The 16,116-nt window shown below is 39.9% G+C and overlaps 1 protein-coding gene across 7 annotated transcripts in view; it reads left to right on the top strand.

Moving 5' to 3' along the window:
* Nucleotides 1–206: 206 nt before the first annotated feature.
* The window catches only part of rbfox3a (RNA binding fox-1 homolog 3a), a 611,714-nt gene continuing 595,804 nt past the window's right edge, over nt 207–16,116 (top strand). For 2 of the 7 annotated variants that reach the window (XM_055004442.1, XM_055004445.1), the window contains exon 1: nt 209–406. The gene's annotated coding sequence lies outside the window, so the exon portion shown is untranslated. Of the gene's footprint in view, nt 407–16,116 lie in introns of all 7 variants that reach the window. The other 5 variants (XM_055004441.1, XM_035945885.2, XM_055004447.1 and 2 more) reach the window with 4 other exon arrangements.

The following is a 16,116-nucleotide window of genomic DNA, read 5'->3' as shown; positions in this document are numbered from 1 at the left end:
TGTCTCTCTCACTCTGTGTGTGTGTGTATGTTTGACTGCAGCTCTCGCCTACAGTATTTCGCGCGCTCAACCCACAGAGCATCTCTTAACACACATACACATATTGCTCACATTCCTTCTCCTCTCTCTAATGCTCCCTCCTCCTCTTCCTCCCCCTCCTCCTCCTCCTCCTCCTCCTCCTCCTCCCATCTCTCTCTCTCCATCTCAGTGTCTCGTTCAGGGCAGTCCGTTCGCCAGAGCGCTATAACAGAGTGGAGTGTGTGTTCGCTGTGGTGCGTGTCTGTCCAGAGAAGCGATCGCTGTGACAACAGAGAGGCAGATAAAGAGAGAGAGAGAGAGAGAGTAAGGGAGAGAGATCCAGAGGCAGGACTGAGTGGACCGAGAGAAAGCAGCATTCCTGACCACCGTGAGTACTCTACTGTATATACATGCGTTTCTCCATTCACTCTCTTTCCCTTTCCCTGACTAACTGCCCTGTGAGTTCTACAGTAGGAAGGTGGATACTGTACAGAGCAGTCAACAGGGATACAGTATGGGAAGATGCACAGTGTTTACTCTCACATTGCTGGCATGCTGGGAGCTGCCTTGTGAATGAGTACGTGTGTGATCACTGAGTATATGTGTAAGCACTTTGACATGTGGAATAAAAGTTTAGACATGTGACGGTGGATATTAAAGCGACTCACACATAGAAATCCAGAAGAAATGAGAGTTGTTGGTGCATATGTGCTTACAAAACCTGCACCTAAACTCTCACACATGCTGGCAATGCAATCTTTTTGATGTATTTGTATTTTGTTCTTTTCTGCAGCTCAAGCATTTCTGTTTCATTCATGTTTGGTCATGCGCTTTCTACGCTTGCAGACTTTTCCCACAAGAAATCCTTCTTTTAATATTACGTGTGAAAAATACCGGAATTTAATTGGAATAGCTTATTAGTAGTTGTGCTATTTATCATATTTGGTGGGCTGCTGACGTGCATGAGGTCTTTTCTTCAGATGTATGTAAACTCCTCAAACTAAATGCAGATCGACTCACTCAGCAATTCCACAGTGTGCTGCATTTTACTTTCTTATGCTTTTGTCAGTCGCTCACATCCTGAACGGATTTCGCTGTTTCTCTTACATAAAAGTAAATGGGCACCATTTTCTCTCATGCAGAATTGCACGGGTGGGTCTGAACTGCTGCACTTTCTTGAGTGGTTTTTCCCAGCACTGGTCTAGAAACATATCTTCACCCCTCTCCCACTCCACCACCAAAAGCTGGAGCAAGGCTGGCTGGAATCAGCCACTGTAACTGTCTCTCCACAGCAAGATAAGATTTGTTCATTTTAGTGTTTCCACTTCTCTTGGGGAGTGTTAGAAAAGAGGAGTGGAGAATGTTAGAGGGCTGGCAAAGAAAGAACTAAAAAGGGGGATTATGATAACTTCTTAAAAAGAGGGATTATGATAACTGCTGCCACCCCTTCTCTTTCCCTCTTCCTCACTCACAGTAATTATTTCTGGAAAGTCTCTTTCATTCTTTGTCACCTCTGTGACTTTTGTCAGCCCTGTTTTCCTTTGTCGGATGTCACAAAGTCAAAATCAGGCACATTTGCAGCTGCAAAACTGTAGAAAATGTCTGCTGGGTGATATTTCACATGTTTTAATTAGTCTCTGGTTGATTTACATTTAAAAACTGTGATTTTTTTTTGTTCTAAAAATATAATCTTGTGTCATTTACAGATTTCTTTCATATAAAATTATTAATAATTTATTTCATGGCATCCCTGTATACATACTTCATCCTGTACGAAAGTATTGTATTCCTTTACATGAAATAAAACAACACATTTCACTCGCTACAAAGAAAAAAATATGTCCATCAGAACTGTGTATGAAATGCAGATGAATTGGAAGGCTTTTGTAAAAAATTACTTGCATTGTGTCATGATGCACAGAATCATGTGTGATGTGCTCAGAACTGTGTTTCCTGAAGAGATCAAGGAATGTTAGTTCGGGGCCCGAGCCTCCCGAGCAAAGTGTCGAGGGTAGGATATCTTTGGCTTTTGTTGGGATTTACTCTCACAATAAGGATTTAGTGGGTGACAGTTGGGCTGGGTGTGTCTACATCAAAGAGGCTTCTCAGCAAGAAGCGGCAGCGAGCAGCAATGCATCACGAAACCCTGATGCTGCTGTGCTGAGGCAGAGCCAGGAGAAAGTTGCCCTGGTTGTTTTCTGTTGCGTTTTCTTTATGTTTTTACAGGGGAAAGCAAAGTCCGGGCAGCATGTGTGATGAGTGTGGGCATGCAGAAGCACCGCTGGGTTCATCCAAGTGTGTGTGTTATAGGTGTGCATTTGTAAGGCTATTTAATGGCCTTAGTTTGATGGTCCAAATGCAGGCTTTAAGGATTTGTTTGTGTCGATATGTAAACGTGTGTGGGTGCAGACATTGTCTAACATTTACATCCTCGCGATAATTTACAGAAAATGTCAAGAATAGAGGTGAAAAAACGAAACAGTTTGATGCTGAATGAAAAATGTGGCTGTCTGCTCAGAATGAAAACTAATGGAGAATAAACCTCTACGGTCTAATTGCCGACTATTTCATCATCACCCAATAATTTCTACAATAACAACTCATTCTGAATGACATATTCAATTTATATCTGTCTTCTTCTCACGAGCATCCATTTTTATTAGAAAACATTACACTTTACCCTTCAGCTGCTTTTGTAATTTATCACATGCGCTTTCTTGACTGTCACAGTCGCATGCCGTTCAAAAAGTTCCCACTTCCAGTGCAGCTCCCCTCATGCATGCGCCACCTACACTTGTTTGGAGCTGTCTTTAAAAATGCCTCTGCATCTTTTCGGTGCGCTGGTACAGTATTTCACACACCACTTAATCCCTTTAAGCAGAGTTGTTATCCTGGCCCCTGATGAACTGGATCACTCCTGTAGCTCGTTGCACCTACAAGCTGTTTTTACTGAGCATCTTTGTTGGTTTAAAGGTGAATGTACTACAGTGTGGCACTAAGTGTGTGTGTGTTGGTATTGTCAGGTGTACTGACAGCACAGATAAGTCTTTTCTCCTGAGGCCTAATCCCTCCTCTGCACAAGAATGAGAGACGGAAGGAGAAAGATATGTGAGACAGTGTGAGAGAGACACTGGTGTTGAACATGGTGACAAATGCATCCACATTGTTGTGTGTGTTGGTGAAGACAACGCAGTGACGGAGGCTTTCAGGAAGGAGCGAGAGCAGGATTTGCATGTGAACAAGGGCTTTAACGGTGCTGTGAACCGTTAATACGCATTCAGAGAGGTTTTGTAGCGAGCGGCCGGAGTTGTTCAGAAACAGGTGTTCTGCAAATCACAGCAAATGCTCTCTGTTACTAAATATTTTCCTCAGCAGCTCTATTCTCTGCCTCCTCTGGTGCTATTTGCTTTGCTGATGCTTTCAATAGAAGTTGGGCTCGTGTTCGGAAAACATCCAAACATGATTTAGGAGACAGCAAAAAAAAAAAAAAAAAAAAAAAAAAAAGGCTGCAGTCACATTTTTTTAAATTGAAGTAGACATAATGAACTTTGACAGAGAAGCTTGAAAACACACAATACTTCATGTTAAAGATGAATTCTGTTTTTTTTAATCATAGATGTAACAGTGTTAAATCACAGGTGTCTACAGTGACAATATGACATTTCAATTCCCCTGTAGAGTATTAAAGAAGATTTAACCAAAATGTTTATTTACCTGAAGTCATCTTCTTCAGCCAAAATGCAGAAACTAGGTGACAGCAGTGGAGGAGTGCAGAATAGCTGGATGTATGAGCTCCTGTAATAAAGGCAAATAGGGCAGTAAATGCTCGGCTGAACATACTAGCTCATTTTTACAAGTCACGCTCCCAGAACATGTTACAGAAATGTACCAAAAGTCACTTTAGGTGGACGAATGCACTCTGATATGCTGAGGGTCAGCAGAGAATCTCACACTACTCTTCACATCTTATTCTCGTATTTAGTAATACTTATTCCTTGCACATCATTTCAGGTCACCAGAGTGTCCAGTATGAGTCCAAGATGCTGTTAACACTGAGGAGAAACTATTCATATTTAGTGCAAGATTTCTTACTCTGCACTTTAAGAAGCAAGTTTGCAAAGTCCCAGCATTTACTCAGATGGATCATTTGTACCACGTTGTTCATTTATGTTTTATTCCATACTAGTTCTGTGTAGGCTAGTCGACAGCATATAAATGTGCTTGAATTTGCAATTACAGTCATATTTCAAGAATTTCTTGTTTCAAGATGTTGCAGTTCATACAGATCAGATGCCAGCCGAGGCCTCTGATAATTTACAGTGCCTCTTTAATAATTATTTATCATGATTCAGCTTAGGATGTATGTGCATATGTTTTGTTTTTTGTTTTACCAAGTTGTTTTTTACAGAATAAATCTCAGGGAATAATTACAACAGTGCCTAAAGCCATGCAGTGTAATAAATATGAGCAAAATGTCTGGCTTTTGATTAAGTCTGCTTACACATCCTTTGGCCATGTTTCTCATCTTCATAGTTTTTGTGATTTTAATTCATATCTGACATTTTGTTGTTTAAATTGGTGGCTTTTATTTAGTTATTTCATTGTGGATGGCTGTTCTGCTGACATATTTGTTTTAACCTCACTGCCACACACAGCCTGTCTGCGGTGCTTTTGTTTTTTGTGATCCATGTGTGGCTTATATTTGTGAAGTAATATTGCTCTTAGTGTTCACTTCATCAGAGCAGTTTATTTCAGACAGTGTGATTTTGTACCAAAAAGACATTCAAGATTTTAGAACACTGTTTTAAGAATGAAAAGCAAGAAGGGTACAAATAATCCTCATAGTATGGCATTGAAAAAGATGTAAGGCCTTCACATTGAGTCCGTTTTATACATTACAGCTTGACGTTTGCTGTCCTCACTGAATAATGTAAAATCCAGATGCATAAGGGATCTGAGCTGGAAAGCTTCTGCAACTAGGTAGGGGAAAAATATGCAGATCTGGAAAGTACATAATACATAATTATATAAGATAATAAAGTAATCAATGATTCAATAAATAAATAACATTTTACACAAGTAAAGGTAGATTTATACACTACAGTATATATGTGGTCATCTGTTTTTTACATAGTTATAAACACATCAGCAATTTTGTTCAACAACATTTAGGTTTTCATTGCTAATTTATTCGGTATTCGAACAGTGAGTAAATGCCAGAGATTAGATAACTCATAATTGTATCAATAAAAAAGACATAAATAAGTTATTACCTGAATAAACTTTAAATGTTTAAATATGTAGCAAAATGTTTTATTGCAAAATGAATAATATATAATAATAATAATAATAATAATAATAATAATAATAATAATAATAATAATAATAATATAAATAACCTTCCCTAAATACAAATTAATGTAAACGTTATTTTAAAAAAATAAGCTGCTTATCTAAGTACATCAGCATCCTCGTCAAATAAATACCTGGGGATGGTATTATAAAACTCCTTTCCAATGCCTGATAAATTCCACTTTTAGGTGATATCACTCCAAGGTCGGATCAGCAATTGATTAAAATGATTTTTAACAAAGTTGCTGTCACAGAAGTGCTGTACGATGTACTGAACGCTACAATGCCAGTAGCTGTAAAGTTAACACCATGGCTGTAGTGGTAAAATAAAAGGTGGGTGAACTGAAATGAGTGATTTTCTCTGCTTTTGTAGTGTTTATTGTGTTGACATTAGGGTTGCACATCAGCAAGAACACAAGTCTGAATTTAGGTATTTGCAGACAAAAAAAAAAAAGAAAAACCTTTTTCAGCCTAAAGCATCCAGCTTGTTTAAATGAGTGATTATTTTGTGCATATTTGGTACAGAAGATATTCTGTCTGTTAGGTTGAAGCTTAAAGAGACAAAGACACCGGATTTATTTGCAACCATAGTTTACTGTCACTGTTTACAAATTGTGTGAGTTTTGAGTCTTGTGTGTTCGGTATGAGGATAAATATGTGTGAAGATGAAAACACAGCTCATTGAATCATGCATGTGTGAAAGAGTGGCAGTGAGTGTGAGAGAGTCAAACTTGTAAGAGATGTTTGGCTCATAGCCACAGATGTCCTCATTAGGCTGCCTCACATCTCCTCCTCTATTTAAATGTTTTTGTGTGTATACTGTTACTGCATACATACACAGTCAAAGTAGTGCGATGCAAAGCAGAGGCGCTGACCTCTCCTTGTGTGTGTGTGTGTGTGTGTGTGTTTGTGTGTGTGTGTGTGTGTGTGTGTGTGTGTGTGTGTGTGAGAGAGAGAGAGAGAGATTAATAGCACTCTAAAGGATCCACTTGATTATGTTCAATGGAGAGCTTTCTCCCTCAGCCTTATTTATGTCTGCACACTACAGTCTGAACACACACCTATAAATCTGTTGCTGCAGACATCACACACATCTCACATGTCTCCAGCATCTCTCTCTGAAAACCATATCTGCTGCTCCTCCCTTCGTGTTTAAAGGTATCACTGTATTATTCTCACTTTCAAACACTCATCTTCTTTCAAATCAGACAGTCCGTCCTCAGGGATTTCTCCTCTTCTCACCACAGTGCTATTCACTTGCTGACTCCTCTGGCCTTCCTTTTCCACCATGCAAACTGTTATCTTCATGGTTTCAGTCTTGCATATCACTCCTGTACACTTCGCCAACACTTTTCTCTTTCTGTTGCTATTGCCCGAGGCCAGAACTGCAGGGCTTTGTGACTCGTACCCTCTAAATATTTCACCTTTGGATGTTGAAAGGTTCTTCTCAGACAGAGACTCCTGAGGAGAAGGCTATGCAGGAGAAGGTGCAGGGTTTGGAGAGATTGAAAATCAATCATTTGGACTGAAAGGTGGAGAAAAATTTGAGCAAGTGGAAATAGGCATTTACAAGCAAAAGCAGCAAGCAGTAAGCTGAAAAGGGTGGCTGCTTGTCTGGAAAGATAGGAACTATACTAAAAATGCAGTCATAAAAAGGGTACACCTGAGAAAATGACTGAACTTTATACAGGAGTTTTAGATTCTGCTGTGTATAGAAGTCTTTTGATTAGAAGGAGAGTATATGAATTAAAAGTGAAAAACTAATTTTAACTATTGCACACAATACATTTTAAAAATGCAATTAATGCATTTTACAGGGCTGTAAAGGTCCTGAGAAGAATATTAATTGTAGAGTGCAGGCTTGAGAATAAAGGAGAAGTGCTTTAATGTCATTGTTTTAAATAAGAAAACTCTCACTCAAGCCAAACAGCAGAACAACAGAAAGACAGCAGGAGAGGCTTTTTCGCAAAATTTTTTCAGATAAAAAAAATCAACAAAAGTGTGCAAAGGGCAAATGATGAATATATGAATAGTAAATTAAGGTGCAGATATAGACAACACAGTAAAGGCACAGATGTCACTAAATTTACTTCATGAAGTATTGTTCAAGAATAAACTGGCATTAAGTATGCAAACTTAACCCCACCTAACCTCAAGTCAAAATGTCAATAATAAATGGAATAATGATCTAATCACACCAGGATTAGTTGCATTTTACACCCACTTCAGTCTGATTTTAGACCAAGCTATAATACTACAGTACTGACTACAGTATTCAAGGTAGTAAATGATTCAATATGTTCTCTGAATAAGAAAACTAAATGGTATACTGTCCCGTATCTTGACTTAATGGTAATTTATTTCTGAGAAGACTGACTGCTTTTGACATAGGTTGCACAGTGGCTTGGTGGTTAGCACTGTCACCTTACAGCTCGAGGAACCTCGGTTTGCATCCCGACCTGGGTCTGGGATCTCTCTGGATGGAGTTTGTGTGTTGTGGGGTTTCTCCGGGTACTCCTGGCTTCCTTCCACGGTCCAAAAACATGGTGTGGTTAATTAATAACTCTAAATTGTCTGTGGGTGTAAATGTGAGTGTGATTGTTTGCCTGTATATGTAGCAATATGAGCATCATATTATCCAGGGGACTCCTGTGTCTCTGTCCATGGTGCTGAAGAACAGGCAGCGTCTTTGAGCTGAACTAAACTAGGTACCTGTCTGTAGCATTCATATTTTTACTTCATACAGTGGCTTGAAAAGCTAAGTGATAAACTTTGTCATAATGGGCACAAAATTAAAATAGATAGTCAAGTGAATTTTGCTAGACATGATTGCCTAAATAATGTGAGTGTGATTGCTTGTCTCTTTGTGTAGCCCTGTGATAGACAGGTGATCTGTTCAGGGTGTCCCCTGCCTTCAGCCAAAGTCAGCTAAGATAGATTCCAGCCCCCCCGCAACCCTAATGAGGATTAAATGGTGTATAGATAATGGGTGGATGGATGGTTTTGACACAAATCCATGTGACTAGTTTAAAAGTGAACTTACTGGCAGAACTCTAGCAGTAGTTGCAGACAGTTATTGATGTGGTTTTCTTCAAGTCACAAAAGAGATGAATACTAGGTCTTGTTCTGTTCACACTGTATTTAAATAAAGTATTATCAGTGGTAGGTAATAGCTCTAACCCTAACCCTAACCCTAACCCTTATTAAGCTGATGACATTTCTTTTTTTCACCAGAATCCTCTATTTACAAATTCTGCCTAACATAAGATCAGATTTCTTTGGCAATTCAAAATCCCTTAATTTTTTATGAAAGTTTTTATGAAATCCGATTAGACTAGAATCCCAAATGACAGTCCTAGCAAATTTTCCAATTAGTTATGAGAACCTGAGAGTGTGGTTAGATGAGTTCTTATCTTTTAAGAAGCTGAGGAACTAAAAAACTCAAAATTAAATAATTTGAATACAAATAAGTTAAATTAGGGTAATTATTTAGGAATAAGCAGTGCCTCTATTTCAGCATTAGCATTGGCAACATTATTATCAGTGCTTGATGATGCAGATGTCCTTAAGAAGCATATTACAGCCCAGATTTTCAAGTGCTTTGTTAGCTTTATTACAGGTAACAGTTTTCAGAATCTGCCCTAACCCAGCCCTGGTTGTGCATGAGTGTCCTGTACGTCAAAGTAACCAATTTCATTACATTTTCACACAAAAATTCTAACACAGTGACAATGCCAAACAGCAGAGAGAGGTGTCTTGTCTCGTAAAACTTGAGATGATGTCACTGACCTGCACACAGCATGAACATTCTGTACCTTTTTAAAGACGAATACAGAAGGTTGAAACATTCAGAATCAATTCATCCACAGACGGAGTCATTACTCACTGCTGTGTAAAGTTTTGAAACTTTGTGTGTGGACACAGTTTCCAATTCGGTTCACCCTTTGGATCTTTGAATTCCTTTAAGGTATGTGGGCACAGTCTGCTGTGTCTCAATTAAGAGAGATGAAGCACCCCACTCCCTTGAAACTGCTCTGGGATTCAGGCTGATAAAACAATTTGTATTTTAAACAAAAATCTTACCTTTAGCAACTGAAAGAGCTACAGGCTGTGGTATGGGATTTTGACTCTCCCTCTCCACCATCTTCGTTTATCTTCATCTGTTAAACTATCTCCATCCCCGGTCTGTGGTGGGGCAGCAGCCAGCCACTTACTGAGGCAGGCTATCTGGAGGTAAAAACTGTCATGAGTGGGTCCTGTTGTAATTCTCGCCAGCCCAGCTCATCCTAACTGTACTGCTGCACATTGGAGTCAGAAATACACAAAAGTGTAAATCAGGCACACACATTATTTTTTCACTTTACTGTAAAGTAAGGGAGGCTAAGATGCTATACTATGAAACACAGTTCATTAAACAGTGTTGTGTCTAGCATTTGTGGCTCCGGTTTATTTTGTGCACGTCAGCCAAATCTGCTGACTGTGTAGCTGACAGTGTTAAATTCTTATTATTAGTTTATTTATTATTTCATAAACGATTCACGTGCAATAATAACTGATCGAACTTCACCGACTTACAGTACCCTAAAATGTGTTGTCTTTGTGTACTAACTTCTGTGGGGCTGCACAGTGGCTCGGTGGTCAGCACTTTGCAGCTAGAAGATCCCTGGCCTTTCCAGGATCTTCTATGGGGATTTTGTCATTTTCAAGTTCATGTTCTAAATGGGAAGCAACCATATGCATGTGTCTGTATACATTTCTAGTCGTCCAGATAATGTTAATTCTAAGTGAAGTTCAGTAAATGACAATTGCTCCGCTCCTTTGGTTACTGGTTTTTAAAGACATTTCTCCTCTCGTTTGAGAGTATGAATCAGTTCAGTTTGACTGATGGGGGGTTCCAGGTATTTTTCTCACCCTCATATCACATAGCTGAGGGCCCGTTAACAACCCCAAACTCCCATGAGTGAAGGTGTGAACTGCGGTGAAACTTCCAGGTGAGGGATGACTCAAGGTGTTAATGGCTGGGAAGCTGTATGAGAAGGGATGTCAGGACAGTGTTATAAGTACCTGATAAGTGGAGCCATAGACCTCCCTCCCCCGTTATAGACAACTGTGTACACTGCTGTCCTCAAAATAGAGTCCACTATCCTTAAGATGCATGTGGACAGTTGAGTGTTGAGGTGAGGGTTCTCCTGTGTTCTGGCATGTGCTTGTAGAACTGTTCTTTCATGTCTCTTTTACATTGATCTGTGAAGTCCTTGCTGCATTGTACTGTATATACAGCATTGCTCAATTCATGTTAGAGGGATTTCTTGTTGGGATGAGATAGTGTTGCTGGGTCTGAAGTGCATCACAATGTAGTGTTTGGAGAAAATCCAAACACTGTGTGTGTCTGTGGGGGTCACTATTATACTTTTCCCTTGCCCTTGCAATGTTGGAAATCTGTTCACTTTTTTTCTGTCGTTCCTTACTTTTTTGTTTCTTAATTATGTAACACTGTTTAGCAGCGAGTAAAATAGTAAATGAATAATTAATAAACTGAGAAATATCTGTGTGGCTGGAGCAGAGAACATTTACCTCTCTGGGCAAAAGCTAAAAATGTTTTGAAATTGGAGTAGTAGGGGATGTTTTTCTGTTTGAGCTTCTGTCACTCTAAATAAATAAATAAATAAATACCCAATGATTCAAATTAATGAATGAGATGCCAGTTTTGTGTATTGCATTGGAGTCTGCGGGAAGTCGGGACGGATAGCTGCCTTTAAAAAAAAAAAAAAAAAATTTAAAGGTCTTTGTTGATAGATGAAATCGTCCTACAATGCAACAACAACAACAACAACAACAAAAATATGTAGGAGTTGCTCATACCTGATGGAACACTGTTGACAACCAAGAGAGTAAAATCGACCAAAAAGAAATAAAATTGGTATTTGTTAGGATTTGAAATGCAGTCATGCTTTAACACCAGCTGATCTGATCCCTCTCTACTACTGTTGAATGTGCTGTCACATCTTGTAATTGCATATAATAAGTCATTGGGATGGACTTGGCATAGAGTTAGACTGCTGGATTGCAGCACTTTTACATATAAATAAATTTAATTCAAGCCAAACAGTCTGACACTATGCTGATTAAATGCACCAGCACCAGCTAATCTGTCAGTATTTAGCAGTATACTAGAGTTTTAAATCCACTTTCTGTTGATATTTCTCCATTGACACGCTGGTAGTGATGAGTTTCTGTGTCAACCAGCTCTGACTGATTTGCCAGAGCTGAAGAGAGGAGAAACTGCTGTCATGGATGCTGAATAGGCCTCAGTAACTTGGAGTATGGTGGTAAAAACCTACAAAGCATTCAAGAAAGGTTTCTGATGTTTCAGATAAAAACAAACTTCTGGCGTTCAGGGGAAGGATTACAGTCTGTAAAAGAGGTACAAAGACAGTAAGGTGTATGTCACTCTTACTGCCAGATGGAGGAAATGAAAGTTCCATACTGTGTGCTAAAATGAATATATTGTGGTATGTGATTACAAACTTCATGTACTGATAAGAAATAATGACTAAGGACCAATTTATGCTTTCTGCAGACTGCTGGCTGAGGCAGGCTTTGGTCGCATTGCCTTTCATATTGAACACAGAAAAATATACAGGACTCCTTGGGATGTTTCGTAAAGACTACCTGTGGCGTTGCACTTTTAAGCTTTAGCAGCTAGTTGCCAATTAGACTCTAGCACCGTGTCAGTGATTATTCCCAAGGGGCCAACATAGCGCAGGATTTCTGCAGAAATTATGATTTTGTACTGATTAGGCTTATACAAACTAACACACCTCTACAGTCCAGCAGTGATTATTGCAATTACAATTATTGCTCAGTAAATGATTCCTTTTCAGGTCTGGATGATGGACAGACTCCCTGAACAGTCTCTCCTCTTAGCAGGATTTTATTTAAGTTTGTTTCCATGACACATGCTCAGTTGCTGCTGTTGCAGTTTGGCACGGTCACAAATTTTGTGCAGCAGGCAAATGTCTGCAGAGGGGATCTATAGACCCTCAAGGACTGGGATGGATGATAAAGTTTGCAGATACAGATGTGGACATGGAAAGCATGAATCGGCCTTTATAGAACACTAGATTTTAAAGGTTTATATGCTGAATATATGAGATATTTATGCATCCATGACATAGGCTAACATGGAAGAAGTGGATTCTTGCTGCAGGGTGTTCTGTTTGGTTTTGTGATGACAGGAAGAAGAACAGACTTAGATGCAACCTGATGGGAGCAGTAAGTTAATTTAACAATGTCTTAGATCAGTGGGAACACTAGTTTGCTTGAAGTTCTGTCAAACAGTTCTTTTTCAGATCCATTAAGTAAACCTTTCTTCTAAAGACAAGCTTTGTTCTTCGTACAGAGGTCAAATTCTGTCATTGGTTAATTAGTTTGCCATCCTATTATGTAGTATGTAATGGACTGGCTGCACCACACTATCATTTTGCTATAGGGGAAAAGAAGGCTGTAGCTTCTCTTCATTTCCATAAACCAATTATAGTCATCTTAGGCGAGACAAAGTGAAGGATCCAGCTTTGGTGCTCCTTCAAAACAGTGACAGGTGAAATTGTTGCAGTGGAACATTTGCATGCAGGGGGACAAGTGTTGTCATGATCCAAATCCTCAGCAAAACTTGAAATGTTCACTGTGGTAAGTTGCTGCTTGTAAGTTGTTGTTTTCCATTGTGAAGAAAATGGTAACACACAGATAGCGTAAAGAAGGACAAAGCAGACTGAAATGAGTGGTGGCTTATACCTGCATCCTACATCTGGTGTGTCACACTCTTGGTCAATGGTCACATGAGCAGTGCAGATGAAAAATGGTTGTTTTTCATCTGTGTAGAAGAGCCTTATATCAACCAACAATGGCGCCTAATTTCAGTAACCACACGTCACAAAATATTTATTTTTTGTTCTCAGCCTTTTTTATTTCTTTAACTTCTCAACACAGGCTACTTATAGTGGATGATGCACTGAGCGAAACTGCTTTGGTGGTTCAGAGACAGACTCAGACATACAATAGACAGCTTAGATTCACTCAAACCAGACTGGATGAGAGCCAGAGGGAAGGAGTGGAGGAGGGATGGATGAAGGTGGAGGGGAGGAAATTATCCTTCATATACCAATACTATATGAGCCCCCATCATTTGTCCTCTCTTCCTTTCCCTCTAATTAATTTCTCCCTCTGTCTTTGGTCACCGTCAGCTTCTCTATCTATCCACTCATTCATGAATTCTTTGGCCTTATCCTTCCTTTCTCTGAAATCTCCACCTTGTCGTAAACTGTTCAGTACTTTATCCCTCTGTTCCCATTTTTGTGCTTTTGCCCTCTCCCTCCAGCATCACATTCACTCCATCTGCATTTTTCATCCATCGCTGTCTCTTTCTTTCTCACTGTGCTAACCCTCAGATGCCCCCCACCCCACCGTGCACCCATTCCCCTCTCCAGGCCGATTTGCCTCGCTCGATGGCGGGGTATTTGACAGGCCTGCTGTGGGAAGATAGCGCGATTGAATGTGAGTCCCTGGGGTGGGAGGAGGAGGAGGAGGGTAAAAAAAGGGTGAAGTGGTATTAGCTGGTGAAAAGGGTTGGCATCAAGTGGCGGCAAGGAGAGGAGGAGTGGGAGCGGGTAGGCTGTGGGCTATAAAAGAGAGCGAGGCAGACATGGGGCTTAGGGTGAGCCAGGCAGACTGACATTACTACCCAAGAAAGAGAGAGAGAGAGAGAGAGAGAGAGAGAGAGAGAGAGAGTTGGAGTAGTGACCGATCTAGAGTGAAAACCTTGTATCTCCAAAATGTCATCTGTTCAGAAACTGTCAGCATGATATGTAGTCTGTTGCTCAGGCACATTTTTAGTGACGGGTCTGTGGAGTTTCATAAACACAAAGGGTTACATAAACACACCGAGTCATGTTTAACAGCAGACACGTGGTTCTGGAGTACAGGCCACACTAAGAACCACGCTGTGTCCAATTCAAGGGCAATATGTTTGCTTTGATGCTTCCTTGTAGGTCAGTAGTTAGTGGAACCTTTACTGTTGTGGTACAGAGGGACCAACCATGCCTTTATTACTATATGCTATTATTAGGAAAATCTACTGAGTAATGAAAGAAAGGTAACCATCACAGAAAATAGAAGACCCATTGCAATGTATCTCAATCCCAAAATGACTTGCTCTGTCCTCATGACATTCCTTTTGAAAAGGCAACAATTACTTTGTATTACATTTCAGTCTGATCAGTGTTACTGTATGATGCAACTTGTGCACTTGCAAACAGTGAAATGAGAACAACAGATGTGTCAGTTCTTTTCATTAGTTTTACGTATTCATTCACAGAAACTAAAGCATTTCCTTCTCGAATTTAAGCAATCATCTGTCCATCCATCCATCCATCCATCCATCCATCCATCCATCCATCCATCCATTATCTATACACCGCATAATCCTCATTAGGGTTGAGGGGAGTCTCTCCTGGCTGACCTAGGGTGAAAGCAGGAGACACCCTGGACAGGTCACCAGTCTATAACAGGGCTACACAGAGAGACAGACAACCACACTCACATTAATTAGGCATCATGTCTACCAAACAAATTCACTTGACTATCTATTTTCTTTTTGTGCCCATTATGACACTTAGCTTTTCAAGCCTCTGTATGGTAAAAATAACATACTACTGACAGGTACCAAGTTACGTTTAGCTAAAAGACGCTGCCTGTTCTTCAGCACCATGGACAGAGACACAGGAGTCCACTGGATAGTATGATGCTCATATTGTGTCAATCTGTGTTTGGATCACTAGTTTTAACAGTAATATAAAAAAAAGTGAATTGAAATCGCAGTAATTCAAGCTGCAGACTATTCTAAAAACCACAAGGCATCTTTAGCTTCCATTTGCCATTAGTGAAGCATATCATGGAATTTGAAGCTTAGTGATTAGATATTTCTCCAAAATGCATCTTGAGAGTCATACTAACTTCTGCGTTGACATGTTTATTTACTCTCTAGCACAGTTGTCAATATTTCATAATCAACCTACTGAGATGATCCAACTGTGAGTCCTGTAAGCTTTTCCATTTTCAGAAGAAGAAGTACTCAAAATAACTCCTTCTGCACTGCAACTCTGTACTTGTTAAGATTTAAGAAACTCCGTGGAAATTATCTTGGAAAAAACTCTTGTGAGAAAGGCTCTGTTGCACCAACATCAGTACTCTACTCAGGTGCTTCAGGCTTAACTGGACATTGAACACAGTTGTCAGTCTGTGTACAAAACCAGTAATCATGATGCTAAACTAGTCAGGGGCTGGTAAGCCCAGACTAGGGGACACCTTGACTCTGTGCTTATATTGTACTGATATTCACCTGATAGGTGCAGAACTGACTGATGGCTTCATGTGGGGCACACTGGATCCATGGCTGTCTTTACCCTCCTCAGGCCATGTCAGAGAAGCATTTCAGTGCTTTTGTAATCCTAAATGGTTGGCCTTCATGCCTGCCAATCGCGCTGCTTTGGTCCAGTCAGTTGTGTGCTGCAGCGACACGTTGGGACAAGGACATCTCCCTTCTGACATGAAGTGCTGACCTTAAATCCTCAGGGAAGGAGAAAGTTACCCAACCGTTGTAGAAGACTGCTAAAAATACATCACGAGAGGACGACGGGGACAGCATTATTTCTATTTTCTTTCTTTGATTTGTTTTGGTTATCCTCGATG

Source organism: Amphiprion ocellaris, chromosome 18 (genome assembly GCF_022539595.1).
Source record: "Amphiprion ocellaris isolate individual 3 ecotype Okinawa chromosome 18, ASM2253959v1, whole genome shotgun sequence".
NCBI lineage: Eukaryota > Metazoa > Chordata > Actinopteri > Pomacentridae > Amphiprion > Amphiprion ocellaris.
This window is presented reverse-complemented; position numbering and strand designations above follow the sequence as displayed.